Below are 6,293 nucleotides of genomic sequence, written 5' to 3' on the forward strand. Positions count from 1 at the left end.
CCCAGTTACGACTGTCACTGTTACTCATAAAGTACCACAGCCAATTGTTACCTACCAATATCTTCTTACTACCGAAAAAGGACGAGCAAAATGTCCATCATGCTCAACTGTGCATGTTCCTGATCGTAAGGGAACTGGAGTCGTTGAAGGATACTATTGGCCCTGTGGCTATCAAGTATATTTGTCATTACCAAAGAACTGTACAGGACTGTGCGCTTTGGTTCAGCTACATGGAGGAGTTATTATCTTGCCTCATCACGCAATGAACAGTCAACGGCGTGTGAGAAGAGGATTATTCAACTTCCTAACGGACAGCCCAGTGCCAAAAAATATATGGATCTGTCTTAACAACATATTTCCCAATTTGCATAATATATTGATGTTGATAATCTGCATTGTGGCGCCAATTCTGATGTTACTGTGTTTTTGGCCTTGCATAATGCAGGCGGTAAGGAGGATTGCTAGATCTGCTCCTCACCATCAGATGGTAGTATACTCAGTCAGGGACGATCAATTTTTTGCAATCTAATACAGAAGGCATTGTTATTAAGTAAATGGTAACAAGCAGGAGTTGTCCGTGTTACGAGATAACCTAATCGGTCAGACGGATTTCTATTTTTATAGTTTATAAGCATGTCCTTTTAAGGCAATAACTATTATCATTACTGTTGATTATTCTTGCTCACGCACACATATATTCGTTTTGAAGTACACATATATTCTTTTTGCAGAACACATATTTTAAGTAGAAATTCCTCCTATGTTAGTAATAATCATGTGTGGGACTCTTACGGAGTCCCAAAGGGGGGAATATATTGTGTATAATTCTGATCATATTCTGTATACTATTGGGCTTTTTATTTACCCCGGTTATGAAGAAGTATTCATAGGAATGTTTGTAACATAGACGTGTTAGTAGATCAGAAATCACATTAACTTAGTGATGAGTATTAGAACGATAAGATTGTTTGAATGATATAATCAATACATTTATGCATGACTCTTGATTTTATAAACTATTTTAATCATTTTCAGCAATACAAAATCCAGGGATGGTGTGAAGGCCAGACCCAAATAAATTATAGCACAGCTCATTTTTGAAAAGCCAGACTCAAATAAATTATGGCACAACTTATTTTTTTAAAAATGAGTCAAGGTTGAGACTCCACCATTAGACATAAAACCTTGTTGCCTAAAAATAATGGTGGCAGACAAGGACAGTTAGGATAATAAAAAATAAGAGATAACGGGTAATTACCTGATTGGTTTCGAGAGGCAACACCTTTAAAAAGTTTCACTATAACTAGAGGCTGGAAAACACCAAGTTTTCAGATGTTTTGGGGACTTGGAACATCTCACTTTGTTTGACTTGTACAAATAAAGTTGAAACTTTGACACCTGGACCTTCCTTGTCTGAGCAATTTTTTGAGCTTGAAGATCAACATTTTCCCCATCACATTCACTGTTATGCTGATGATACTCAACTTTATATTTCCTCGAAGCCTCATGAAACCCAGCAGTTCGATCGAATAAAGGATTGCATAGTTGACTTAAAAATGTGGATGAGTAACAATTTTTTACTACTAAACTCTGACAAAACAGAAGTGTTACTTACTGGACCGAAAACTGCTATGCGTAACAACCAAGAATGCTGCTTAACGATTGACGGATGCCCCATAAAAGCCTCGTCATCAGCTAAGAATCTTGGCGTTGTATTTGACAGTACTCTCTCATTTGAAAGCCATGTTGCCAACACCTTTAAAATTGCATTTTTCCATTTTAAGAATATATCCAAATTACGTCATATGCTGTCACTGTCAGATGCAGAGAAATTAATTCATGCATTCATGACATCAAGACTAGATTACTGTAATGCACTTCTAGGTGGTTGCCCTGCGGGCCTATGACAAAAACTGCAACTGGTTCAAAACGCGGCAGCTCGAGTTCTTACACGTACAAAAAAGTATGAGCACATAACCCCGGTTCTGTCAACCTTGCACTGGTTACCTATAAAGCATCGCATTAACTTTAAAATCTTGCTCATTACCTATAAAGCCCTACATGGTCTAGCGCCGCAGTATTTGAATGAACTTCTATTGTATTACAGACCTCCACGTACATTACGCTCTCAGGCATCCTGTCAGTTGGTAATACCTAGAATTTCAAAATCAGGTGCAGGTGGTAGATCCTTTTCTTATCTAGCGCCTAAACTTTTGAATATTCTTCCCTGCGCGGTCCGGGAAGCAGACACACTCTGTCAGTTTAAATCTAGACTAAAGACTCATCTTTTTAATCTTGCATACACTACACCTCCATAATATTAATCCTCAGAGGATTTAGGCTGCATTATTTAGATCAACCGGAACCAGTAACACATCCAACAACAAATGATGTACTTGTTGCATCAAAGAGTGCAGAACAGTACTCTATTCTCAGCCAGTCTTGTCTCTTTGTTCCAAGGTTACCGCAGGATGCAGTTCATGCCCAGACCTGATGGCAGAGCTGAGAATGGGAAGCGGTGACCTGACAAGAGCTAAGAGGATAGAGCTGGATAAAGGACGCGACAACTTTGTTTTTCCTACAACATTTCAAATGCTATTAGAATGTTAATGATAATCTTAAATCCTTAATTTTTATATTTTTATTAAGCCTTGTTGTGCAAGCACTGTTGAGCCTGTGCAGAGGCAGCAGCTTTTGCCAGAGGGGAACTGGAATCCCCTGGTTGGGCCTGGGTTCCCTTGAGCTTTTTTTCTCGATGGGAGTTTTGGGTTCCTCACCACCGTTTGCATATTGTTTTGCACTATCTGCCTGGCCGGGGGGGCTGCTTTAGAATTTAGAATTCATACTTGTATTCAATGTGTCTCATGTCCAGCTGCTTTGTAACAATGAAAATTGTAAAGCGCTATATAAAGAAAGTTGAGTTGAGTTGAGATATGTATGACGCACAGGTAAGAATATGCATAAACATACAGAGAATACCTCTAAATGACAGACAAATTATGAGAGATCAAATTCTAAATGTGACAGCGAGTGTGTCACCGCTAAAATTAACAAATCTGAAGAGATCATGTAGCGTTGGATAGAGGGTTAGCGATCGCAGTATCAGCTCTTTGCAGGCGAACAATTTGTCCACAGAAATAATCAAACGTTTTGTACAGAATTGAAAACTGGCTGCACCACAACAATTGTTTAACGTTACCCAAATTCACCCTTTTAATTGCAAGAAAGAGCAAAGTTGCACGAAATGTGACGTGCATCCAGCTGACATCGATTTGTGCTAACTTTACCCTTTCATATCTCGCTATCGTTACACCCATACAAAAATTAGGACCCCTCCCCCCAGCAGTACAATGCGGCCTCGCTCGTGTCACTGAACTGCTTACAGCCATACTTAAACTAACGTTTAATGTGGAAAGTAGTGTGGAGGCTTTAAAATATAATGCTTTGGTTTCCATTTTTGTAAAGATGACACCATAAAACTGACTCAAAACACGTCGTGGCATTAGGCCTAACGTTAATTAAAAAAAGCAGTTCGGAATCTTCCCTCAGAAAACTTTCGTGGCTAAAAACGTATTTCTGATTCAATTTAACGTTACGTTCCAAAACAAGAAAAAAATGTATATCTAAACCTTATAAAATTCTAAGATAAAAACACAATTAAAGATATACAATTTTAAGTTTTATTTACCAAAAACTATGTTTAATGAATCCATTTCTGATGACAAAATGGCGCCTTCTCTTCTCTCCTCAAATAAGCTTGACAACTCCCCTCCCCCACAGTGATAGTGATGTAGAGTCCGATTCATTTCCGCGAACCGGCTCATTCGGTTCATTTTGTGTCGGATGTGTGTACTTCGGCTCTACTTCAGAACGGCTCAGCACCGGCGCTAAAGAACGATTCGCTCAAGAGTCGAACATCACTGCACGTTCACTCATGCATGTGATAAACAGGTCCCGTCCTCATTCATGAAACAGGAGCTGAACACATTTTTGAGTAAATCGTTCGTAATGAATTCACAATGTGTATAAATCTAAAATAGGAAATTTTCTTGTCACATCCAAAATGTTTTCAAACCAGTTATATCCTTCCCCCTCTCACAATTAATGGCTGCAAAAATTATTTTCACTGTTAAATCATATTTCCCATTTTACGTTATTACAATAGTTTTCATTCATTTTACCACCAATATAGACACATAGTTAGCCTACTTTCCACATTTGAGAAGAGTAAAGTTTAAACATGGTATTGACATGGTCTTTGGTCTGCTGTGCTCTGCACAAAGTCTCGCGAATAATGATGCGAATGCGTGATTTGGATACTACGTTATCTCAACAAATGTTTTTAAGTTGAGACAACGATCACTGTATTGGGTGAACTTATAAACTCTTTGAGACAATCAAAACTTAAAATTTTAGGTTGAGTGAACAAACATAGATAGTGCAAGTTGTGTCAACTTAAAAATATATGTTGAAACAACTAAATGACAAAATATTTTTTACAGTGTATTAGAGTTGAGTACTCGTTTCATCCGAGTATCCGGTACGGATAAAGCACTTTTGCCGAGTACGAGTATTATACGAGTAATACGAGTCAATATCAGTGCTCGGATTGAATAAAAATCCTCATTGGGTAGCTGACCTTGTCTGCGTTCAGCGCCCCTCCCCTACACACATACAGATGTATTGTGTTGCTGACTGTGTTCGCAGCTCTCTCTCTCCGTCTCAGGTTTGCGGGTCTTTTCCGTTAACGTTTAGGGTTTCTTCAGCTTCAGGTTTGTTTTTTATTTCGGTTTGTAGTACTTACTTATTAACAAGCAGAGTTTGGTAAACGTGGGGTTTGTTCAGACGTGGTGCTTGGTAGAATGCGACTCGCGTTGCGTCTCTGCCTGTCTTTTTTAAACAGTCAGCTGGCTCTAACCAGTTTTTAATTAAAAGTTAAAAAAATAAAGTTATGTTGAGATGAAAACTCTTGTTCATTACATTGTACTTCATAATTGCAACCGCATGTGTTGTATTCATTGTTGCAAAACTTATTCTGTATATAGTTCGTTTGTCATCGTGATCAAAACCATTGATCTGAAGCGCAATGCTGATGCTTAAAATAACATACCGGTTAAAGCCCCGCCCATCCCAAGACAACCCGACCCAATTTCCGGGTTAAATCCCGCACACTTCCTGGTTAGGCCCCGCCCAGTCCGAGTACAGATACGGATACAGATAATTCATATGGTTAACAGATACAGATACAGATACAGATACAGATAATGCTGTACTCGCTCATCCCTACAGTGTATGGTATACATCAGTCATGTCAGAATAACTATGCTTTTGTTATGTCAGCTTTGAATTATTTGTTGACTTAACTCAAAATTTGAAGTCAACCAGGTCAACTTTGTAGATCATTGTAATAACTAAATATTTTTAGTTATGACAACTACATGCAGTGTTAAGGTAACAAATAATCTTTAGTTGTTTGAACAATGTATTAGTTGGATCAACTAAACGCAGTGTTAAAGTAACAAATAATCTTTAGTTGTTTGAACAATGTATTAGTTGGATCAACTAAACTCAGTGTTAAGGGAACAAATAATCTTTAGTTGTTTGAACAATGTATTAGTTGGATCAACTAAACGCAGTGTTAAGGTAACAAATAATCTTTAGTTGTTTGAAAAAGCTATTAGTTGGATTAATGAGTGTGTCTCATTGTGTTAACTAATATTTTTAAGTTGAAGTAACTCAAAATTTTAAGGCAACCAGGTAACTTATTTTTATATGTTGAACCAACAAATCTTTTTTTACAGTGTAGTCAAAAAGTTAAATTCTATATGTGCTGCTGTTTCTTTGTGCCTTCCTCTTCCCTCAGAACAGCCTACTCATAACTTTGTTCCAGGACAAAAAGTCTTTGTGAGAAGTATGAAGCCAACAAAGGTTGGAGAACCAAAGTACCACGGACCTGCGATTGTGATTGCCGTAACACGGACAGGAGTTCTGACAGACTACCAGCCACAGGGGATACACGCTTCCAGACTGAAGATGTGTTCTTCAGGAGAGCAGGAAAGCTCCAATTTAAAATAGAATCTCAACAGGGGATTCACCTTACTACACCTCAGGGTGGAGAAAGCACTGACTAAGCTGAGGAAAGAACTACCTTTTGTGAGGTGGGGGCAGCCCAAAGCAAGAAGATAGACGGCCCATTGAGCCAACAGTGTGACTCCGTAGCCACCCCTGAAGTGTACCGAGGGCCAAATTTTGTTCTTTAAAGGGACACAGGCAGCTTGTAAGACCGTTGGTCT

This window comes from Triplophysa dalaica, chromosome 14, assembly GCF_015846415.1.
Source record: "Triplophysa dalaica isolate WHDGS20190420 chromosome 14, ASM1584641v1, whole genome shotgun sequence".
Taxonomy (NCBI): domain Eukaryota; kingdom Metazoa; phylum Chordata; class Actinopteri; order Cypriniformes; family Nemacheilidae; genus Triplophysa; species Triplophysa dalaica.